This window comes from Heterocephalus glaber, unplaced genomic scaffold, assembly GCF_053883595.1.
Source record: "Heterocephalus glaber isolate CG9 unplaced genomic scaffold, H.glaber_assembly_v1.0 deba00001761, whole genome shotgun sequence".
Taxonomy (NCBI): domain Eukaryota; kingdom Metazoa; phylum Chordata; class Mammalia; order Rodentia; family Bathyergidae; genus Heterocephalus; species Heterocephalus glaber.
In genome coordinates this window covers 1,223,510-1,233,606 of record NW_028258458.1, presented here as the reverse complement: position 1 = coordinate 1,233,606, position 10,097 = coordinate 1,223,510, and positions in this window count along the sequence as shown.

The following is a 10,097-nucleotide window of genomic DNA, read 5'->3' as shown; positions in this document are numbered from 1 at the left end:
CAAAAAAATTTCCATTTTTGTCAGAAATGAAACAGCCAACTCTTCAATTCATTTAAATTACAAGGGGCCCAAAATGCAAAATAATCTTTAAAAAGAAAATCAAAGGACCAATCTCCAATTTCAAAACTTAATACAAAGCTATAATAAACAAGACTGCATGGTCTTAGCATAGGATCAGCATATAAACCAATGGGAGAGAAATGAGAGTCCAGGAATAAACGGCCAGGTAATTTTTGACAATGTTCCAAATCCATTCAATAGGGAACGTCATTTGTAGGAAAAAGGATGCACCTTGAGACCATAATGCTAGAGTGAAATAAATCGGACACACAAGCTTAAATAGCGCATGGTTTCTCTTGTATGAGAAACCCAAATATAAATAAATTAAAGAGCAAAATGAAAGGGAAGAAGACCAAGAGATGGAGGGAGGAGGACCAAGGAGAAGGAGGGAGTGGAGAAGATCCAAAAAACAAGTATATGTTTGTGATATGTAACAACACGCATCATACCGAGTTGGGACATATACATATTGCATTCTAATCTTTATTACTTCCCCTTTCCATCTCCACCCTATTTCCCATCATCCCCAGATCCCATCCCACCTCGTATACTCTATCTCCATTTCCCATTGTCTGTCTTTTATTTTACTCTTTGAATTATTTATACCTGGATTCTCATATAAGAGAAACCATGGAATATATAACTTTCTGTGTCTGACTTATTTTACTTAACATTATAGTCTCGAGATGAATCTATTTTCCTATACATGACTCCGTTTTGTCCTTCTTTAGGGCTGAGTAGTACTCCACTGTGTATATCACATTTTTTTTTACCCATTCACCTATGGATGGGCATATAGACTGGAAAAGCATCATTTCTGAAGCAGTCTACGGGTCAGGACAAGATCCAAGTCCAGTTCAGGTTCAAGTGTAGGGGTAAATAGACTCTGTGTCTTGATAGAAGAAGTTACAAATATTTGGCCTTTTTTGGCCTTTTATGGAACAAAGGGTGAGTTCCATGTCCATGCTGATCAATATTCTTTACAAAAGAACTTTGAGTCTGAGGTTTAGCCTGGGGACGGGGGTATTTGCTTGTGGTAAAATTTAGTTCTGGCTAAACTCTGACAGAAGTCTTTCAATAAAGCTAAATATGCAAAACTTGATTCCAAAGTGGCACGCATTCTTCCCACCAAGAAAACAAATCAGTGGTGGAATTGACAGTTCATGAATATCTTGCTGCTTCTTCTGTTTTCACATTTCCCTCCTGCCCTTCCATTCCTCTTTCCCTTCTTATTTGCAAAAGCTTTGTTTCCATTTTTTCCTTCTATTATTTTTTTTCTTGTCCCTTCTTTCTTTTCCCTTTCTCTCTTTCCTTGTTCCTTTTCTCATTAGAACATTTTCTTCCCATTTCCCAATATCTGTTGTACATTTTGGTTCTTATTTTCATGTTTGGTTTCTCACACCAGAGAAACAATGTGATAATTAAACATGTGTGTGCTGTTTATCTCAATTAAGGTCCAATTACGGTTTCAGGGTGCATCCATTTAGCTACAAATGTCTCAAGCTTATCCTGCTTTATGGTTGAATAGTACTCCATTGTATAAAAAAAGAACCATATATTCTTTTTTTTCTTTTTTTGTATCTGGGATCGAACTCGGGTCCTTGCACTTGCGCAGCAGGCGGCGAAACCACTGAGCTAAATCCCCAGCCCAACCCATATATTCTTTATCCATTCATCAGTTGATGGGCATTTGGGCTCTTTCCAAGATACAGCTATTACAAACTGTGCCACTGTAAACATGTGTGTGCCTATATCACTGTGGTATGATGTGTGGTATGATGCTTCTAATACTTTCTGGAAGATACACAAGAAGGGGAATAGCTGAGTCCAATGAAATCTCTAGTCTTAGTTTTGTGAGAAATCTCCATACTGATTTCCATAGCAGTTGCACCAGTCCACACTCCCACCAACAGTGGATCAGGGCTCCTTTTTCCCCACGGTCCGCCAGCATTTGTTATTGGTTGATTTCTTGAAAACAGCCATTCTTCCTGGAGTGAGGTGAAATCTCAGCATTGTTTCAATTTGCATCTCTTGAGTGACTAGTGATGTTGAACATTTTTTCATTTATCTATTTGCCGTTTCTACTTCTTCATCTGGGAAGTGCCCATTAATTTCAGGTGCGCATTTTTGGATTGGGTCTTTAAATTTGAGGGGTCTGATTTTTAAAAATTCTTTATGTATTCTAGCTATTAGTCTGCTGTCTGAGGAACAGCTGGCAAAAATTTTTTCCCACATTATAGGTTATCTCTTCACTCTGTTGGTGGTTTCTTTTGCTGTGCAAAAGCTTTTTAACAAGATGAGATCCCAGTTGCTAATTCTTTGTGATAGTTCCTGTGCTATCAGTGTTTTGTTAATAAAGTCTTTACCTACACTAATGTCTTCCAGAGTTCTACATATTCTATCTTCCAGCATGTTTAGTTCTTTGATCCGTTTTGATTTTAGTGTAGTGCATGGTGAAAGATATGTGTCTAGATTGACTCTTGCCATGTGGAAAGCCAGTTTTTCCAGCACTATTTATAAAAAAGGCTATCTTTCCTCCAGGGAAGATGTTTGGCCTCTTTGTCAACAATAAAATGGTAGCTGGGTATGGCAGTACACACCTTTAATCCCAGCACTTGGTAGGCTAACATAGGAGGATCACAGAGAGTTTGTGGCCAGCCTGGGCTACATGGTGAGTTCAAGGGCAGCCTGCACTACTTGAGACTCTAACTCAAATAACCAAAAAAAAAAAAAAGATAAGGTGGCTGAGTATGTCTGAAGTTCTTTCTGAATCTTCTAATCTGTCGCATGGATCCTTGGGTCTTTTTTTGCCAGTACCATACTGTTTTTATTACAGTAGCTCTGTAGTATATTTTCAAGTCAGGGATTGTGATGCCCCCTGCCTGACCTTTGTTATCCCATATTGCTTTTGCTATTTGAGGTCTCTTCTGATTCCAAATGAATTTTAGGAATGTTTTCTTAATTCTGTGAGATATGCTATTGGTATTTTGATCAGGTTTGCATTAAGTTTGTATAACAATTTTGGAAGCATGGCCATTTTCACTATATTGGTTCTTCTTACTCAAGAACAAGGGGGCCAGGATTTAGCTCAGTGGTTCTGCCACCTGCTTCGTAAGTGTAAGGACCCAAGTTTGATCCCTGGTACCAAAAAAAAACACAAAAAAGAAAAAGAGATCTCTTTCCATTTTGTAATATCCTCTTCAATCTCCTTTTTCAGACTACTGTAGTTTTCCATGTAAAGATCTTTTACTTCCTTTGCAGTGAGTTTGTTATTTGTTTACAGGAATGCTATTGATTTTTGAATGTTGACTTTCTATTCAGCTATGCTACTGAATTTGGTTATTAAATCTAGAAGTCTTTTGGTGAAGTTTTTGGGGTCTTCTATGTAGAGTATCATGTCATCCACACATAATGATAATTTAACTTCTTTCTTTCCTATCCTTATTCCTTTTATTTCTTTCGTCTAATTGCTCTGGCTAATGTTTCCAGAACTACATTGAATAAGAGTGGTAACAGTGGACATTCTTGTCTTGTTCCCAATTTTAGAGTGAAAGCTTTCAGTTTTTTTCCATTAGTATGATTTTGGCTGTTGGATTGTCATAAATGGCTTTTATCACATTGAGATAAATATTATCTATTCCAATTTTCTGTAGCTCAGTGGTGCCACCACCTGCCTTGCAAGCACTAGATCCTGAGTTCAATCCCCATTACAAAAAAAAAATCCCAATTTTCTGTAGGATTTTTATCATGAATGGGTGTTGGACTTTCCCAAATGCTTTTTCTGCATCTTTTGACATGACCATATGGTTTTTGTTCTTGACTTTCTTAATATGGTGTATTACATTTATTGAGTTGCATATGTTGAGCCATCCATGCATTCCTGGGATGAATCCTACTTGGTTATGGTGTATAATCTTCTTGATGATTTGCTGCATTCTGTTTGCCAGTATCTTGAGGATTTTTTTTTGTCTATGTTCATGAGGGAGATTAGCCTGTAATTCTTTTTGGTTGAATCTTTCTCTGATTTTGGTATCAGGGTAATGTTGCTTCCAGGAATAAATTTGGGAGTATTGCTTTCCTTTCAATTTCATGAAAGAGTTCGAGAAGTAACAGCATTAGGTCTTCTCTAAATTTCCTATAGAATTCAGCAGTGAATTCATCAGGATCTGGGCTTTTCTTTGTTGGTAGGTTTTTAATTACAACTTCAATTTCATTGACTGATATTGAGTTATTTAGAACTTTTCTACCTTCTTCATTCAGCTTTGGTAATTCATATGTATCTAGGAATCTGTCCATTTCTTCTGTGTTTCCTGTCATAGAGTACAGGTTCTTGAAGTAGGTATTGACAATCTTCTGGATTTCTGCAGGATCCATTGTAATTTCACCCTTTTCATTCTTATGCAGTATAGTTTTCTACCATTTGATTTTCAGTCCATGAATTTGTTTTTAAATTAATTGTGTTTCTTGTATGCAGCATATTGTTGGATCTTGTTTCTTGATCCATTCTGCCAGTCTGTTTCTTTTGACTGGTGAATTGAGACTATTTACATTGATGGTTGTCACTGATATTTATTGACTTATCCTTGTCATGTTACTTTCCTGTTGTTGGTTCCCTTTTTTTCCCCTCTGTTTACTTTCTTGCCTTGCCTGGTGAATTTATTCTGTTTTGGTTCATGGAGTTGTAATGTTTGTTATCTCTTTCTAGAATGTTCTTCAGAACATTTTAGAGTGCTGGTTTGACAGTCATGAATTTCTTCAGGTGTTCTTTGCCATGGAAGTGTCTTATTTCTCTATCAATTTTGAAAGATAGTTTTGGACTGTATATTAATGTGGGTTGGAAGGGGGGTTTTTTAGGGCTTAAAATACCTCACTCCAAGCTTTCCTTGACTTGAGGGTTTGTGCTGAGAAATCTATTGTGATTCTGATGGACTTTCCTTTGTAGGTGATTTGTTTCTTTTCTCTAACAGCTTTTAGGGTTCTGTTCTTGTACTGAATTTCTGGAGTCTTCACTATTATATGCCCTGGTGTAGTTTTTTTATCATGACTAATTGGAATTCTATACGCCTCACCTATTTGTACGTCAAATTCTTTTTCCCTGCATGGGAACTTTTCTGCAATTACTTCTATGCACAGGTTTTTTATGGTGTTTGCAGTATCTCCTGCTTTTTCATTGACTCCAATCAATCTTATGTTATTATTCTTTTCATCATGTAGTAGCTGTTTGATTGAGTTTTCTTGGTTCCTTGCTATTTTCAAGAAATCTTTCTTTTCATGATTGCTAACAGTAATCCTGTCTTCTATATCTGATATTCTGTCCTCACATTGCCTCATTCTGCTGGGTATCCATTTCAATGGAATTTTTAATCTCCTGGATATCTGTTGTAGTCTGTTTCATAGATTCCATTTCTTTCCTATGTAGGGCATTCATGGTTTCCATCATTTTCCTAAGCTCCTCTATATTTTTATCTGTATCTGCTCTAGAATCATTAACCATGTCTTTCATTATGGCCACCATCTCTGTAGTTATCTGAGAAACTATTTCTGACTTGATTTTTTTCTAGAACTTCATTCATCTGCTTTGTTACTTCTACTGTTACCACTTCAGAGAGTCCAGGTGTGTGAGTTTCAAATTGCTCCACCTCAATGCCCCCTGGGTTTGCCTTTGGTGAGCTGGAAGTTTGAGGTTGCATCTTTCTTAAGTGTCTTCTCATTTTCTTTTTTTTTTTTTAGTTTAATTCCTGGATTGATGTTTGTAAATTGCTTATGGCAAATAGCTTTATTGCTAGTACTGAGAACCCTTAGGAAATGACTATTTCTCATATGTTTTCCAGGTATAGCTGGCTTTTGAGTTGTGAGTCTGTCACAAGATCCTACCTCTTCAATTTATTGGGGATAAGCAGTTCCCGCCTCTTTGGCCTAGCCCCTTGTTCTATGGTACTGGCCTATGGTATTGTTTATGACCCTTAGGCAATCTCAGTCTTGGCATACTAGGAAAAGCAACCAATTAGAACAACTGTGTCATCTTAGCTAAAGTAGTACAATCAGCAATAACAATAGGATTAAACACAGCCTACTGTGATACTATTAATTTGCCAACTTTAACCATATGAACTAGGTTTGTGGTTATATAATAAAATCTAAAACAAACCAGAAAATTGTGTACAGTAAATAGCCCCTCAGAAATGCAATTTTACCCTCCAGGAAGAAAACAGAGAAATAGAAGAAGAAGAAGATTAGAAGAAATGCTGGAAGACAAAGAAAGATTATGCAATTTTGAGAAAATGGTGAAGAAAATAAGAGGGAAAGAGAGGGCTGGGGATTTAGCTCAGTGGTTCTGCCCCCTGCCTCAAAGGTGCAAGGTCCCAAGTTTGATTCCTGGTACCAAAAAGAAAAAAGGGAAAAAGTGGGAAAGAGAGAAGGAAGAAATAAAAACAAGAACAGAACAGAATAACAACAAAAAAAACCCAGAAACAATGTTTATACTTATCTAAAAACAAGAACAAATAATCAAGAAAAAAATAAGTAAAGAAGAAAAAAATGTCCACTCAAAGACATGTCTCTGCTGTCACTGGTAGACAAAAAGAGCAGAGTTCAGATCCATGTTGATTAATCCCAACAAGCCAGCTATAGATTTATGGTAGAGGAGTGGGTAATCCCAGCAAGCCTACACCTTTAATTCTGAAGCTCAGGGTGGATTCTGGCTGTGAAGCTATAACCTGATTTGTTCAGCCTGCAACATTCCATGTGCCTCCTGCTGACTTGAATTCAGTTCCACCTCACCCTGATGGAGCCAACCTGCTTCTTCTCTGTGTTCCAAGCTCAGTTGGCCCCTCTCCAAATGGCTACTAGCCAACTGCCCTCTCCTAGGGGGTGTCTGAACCTGAATAACTCACCAGACACTGCAGTCTGCTGCATCCACTATTCCATTCTACTGGTGCATTTCTCTGTGCAGGCCTCTGGCGTCACCAGTAGTCACCATGTGTCTGCAGGTTCAAGCCACCCTTCCCATGTGGTGAGTCAGGGCTCAGGGAAAAAGTGCCTCTTGCCACCTCCTTCTTCTTTGTTGAAGTCTCCCTTTGCTCTCCCCATGGACTTCAATTCTCACTTCAGATCCTTGCTGGGTCCCAGGGACCCACTTCTCTCCTTCTTCTCTTCCTCACATTGCTTTCTTCCAGCATCTGGACACCAAACCTCAAAGAGGCTTTTTCTCTAGTGTTCACCATTCCACCATCTTCCCAGAAGTTCCTACAGTTTATAAATATTGGACCAAAATAGCCCAAGTAGGGGAACTGGATAGAGGGAAGGTACATAACAGGTATCAAAATACAATTACAGCTACTCATGATGGTACACAACTATAATCCCAGCTACTCCAGCGGCTGAGGAAGGGGGATTGCAAGTTCAAGGCCATCCTGGCCAACTCAGTGAGTGCCCCTAGGTTCAATCCCTAGTACCACAAAAGAAAGCAGTTAGAAGGAACACATTCTAATGTTCTAAGGCAGTAGGGTAACCATAATTTACAACTTTTTTGTTTTTGTTTTTTGAGACAGGATCTCACTTTGTAGTGCAGGCTAGCCTTGAACTCCTGGAGATCTTCCTGCCACAGCCTCCCCAGTGCTGAGGTTACAGGTGTGTGCCACCATGCCTGTAATTATATATATATGAGTTGGTGTGGTTTTGTTTTGTTTTACTTTTTTCTTTTTTTTTGGTACCAGGGATTGAACTCAGGACCTTGTGCTTTTGAGGCAGGCGGTGGCACCACTGAGCTAAATCCCCAGCCCTGTTTTGTTTTCTTTTAAACAAGGTCTCAGTATGTAGTCCAGGCTGGCCTTGAACTCTAACTGTATATTTTATAAAGAACTGAGGGCCGGGGATTTAGCTCAGTGGCACTGTGCCTGCCTTGCAAGTGCGAGGTCCTGAGTTTGATCCCCGGTACCAAAAAGAAGAACTGGAAGAGAGGAGTTTGAAAGATCCTAACGCAAAGAAATGATAAATGTTTTAAGAGATGGAAATAGCTGAGCATGGTGGTTGCACACCTGTAATCCCAGCACTTGGGAGAAAGAGACAGGAGGATCAACAGGATTGCCAGGGGTTCAAGAAAAGTCTGGACTACATAGTGAGACCTTGTCTCAAAAAAGATATGGAAATATTAATCACCCTGATTTCATCCTTATACACTATATGCTTACATCAAATTTTCACACTATATCCCGTAAATTAAAAAATTTAAATTATTTTTAAATAGTAAATTGGTGAAATGGATCATTCCCTCCCCAAGATGAGAGTTTAACAAAATGCATGTATTCTGGTCTTTAAGTTTAATGAATACATCTAATATTTACTATATATATTGCATGAGGGAAATATACTTCTGGCAAAAATGACTTCTAGAGGGCCAGGGATTTAGCTCAGTGGTGCCACCACCTGACTGGCAAGCACAAGGTCCCCCAAAAAATGACGTCTAGAGATGAGCCAGGCATGGTGAGTGCACCTGCAATCTAGCTACTCTGGAAGTTGAGGCAGAAGGATCCCTTGTGCCCAGGAGTTCAGGGCCAGCCTAGGCAACCTAGCAGATGCTGCCCTGTTAAAGAAAGACTTCTACTGTGTATTGTCATGCGTGCCTGTAATCCCAACCCCCTCCAAGGCTGAGTCAGGAGGACTGGAAGTTCAAGTTCAGAGCTTAGCAAGACTTTGTCTCAAAATAAAAACTGATTAAAAGGACTTGTGAAGCAACTCAGTGCTTCCTGAGTTCAACCCCCAGTATAGTGGTGGTGGTGGGGGGAGTCTATTAACTAAAATAATGGGAAAAATTGAAAAAGATTCTACTCACTGCATTGAATGAAAAAAAGCAATCTGGGAGTTTAATTGGCTCAGTACAGTTTATGATTGAAACAACTCTGTTCCTACAGAAATTTGTTGGGGTTTTTTCCATTTGTGCCTATAAAAATGGAATCAAATAGTCTCCAGAATAAAACCATCCTTTATGTGGACATCATAATGTGAGAAGGAGAAGGTCAAATGTCCTGGGCATAGTCCTCAGTGGAATTTTATTCCCAGGCACCAGCTGCTGCTTATCTTCCAGGCAAGGACCCAGAATCTAACTGGTCAGGACCTCTTTCTGGGGTCCTGAGCCTCTGCATGTACCTCCACATCCTGAGGAGGACCAGAGGTCCCGGGTTTTCTCTTCTGGAAGGTTTTTGCTCTCCCCAATCTATTCTTTCCTGAGGGCATCATTTCTGGGAAGAACCTCAGATACTGATGGTGAACTCCAAGACTTTGCTCCTCAGACCCCGACACTGAGGGTCCCTAGAGTATCGCCAGCTCGGGAATTGTCACCTTAACTGCTCATTTGACCTCTATGCAGTCTGGCTTCACTCCCTCCCTCTTGATTTAATACCATGCATCACTAACTGCCCTTGGGGGAGTCCATGGCCTCCAGCCAGGTCCACTTAGGAATCAGTGCCACTGAGAGTCACTTTAGCCTAGTACTCTGTGATGGAAACCCAGCACATAAACGGTCTTTAAAAGGACATATTTGTTCTTTAAAAACAAACACCACTGGGTATTTTCCCAAAAGAATTAAAAGAATCATACCACAGAGATATATGTGCATCAATGTTTATAGCGGCACAGTTTGTAATAGCTAAAGCTTGAAAACAGTCCAATTGCCCATCAACTGGAAACTGGCTAAAAGATGTGGTTTTTTTATAAAATGGAGTACTACTCAGCCATAAAGAACGAGAAACTAGAGTCATTTATAGCTAAATGGATGCATATTGAGGCCATCCTCTTAAGTGAAATAGATAGGACACACATGTGTAAACACCGAATAGTTTCTCTAGTGTGAGAGTGTAAATAAGGATTAAAAGGATTAATAACTAATAATTGATACTTTGAAATAGGAAAAGGTCCAAAGGGGTAGGGGTGGTGGGAGGAGATGGGGAAAGGAAAGAATGGAAAGGAAAAATTATGAGAAAAGAAAAGAAAAAGGAAATGAAGTCTATGTAAATAGGGAAGGGTGGAGGGGTGAAGGGTAC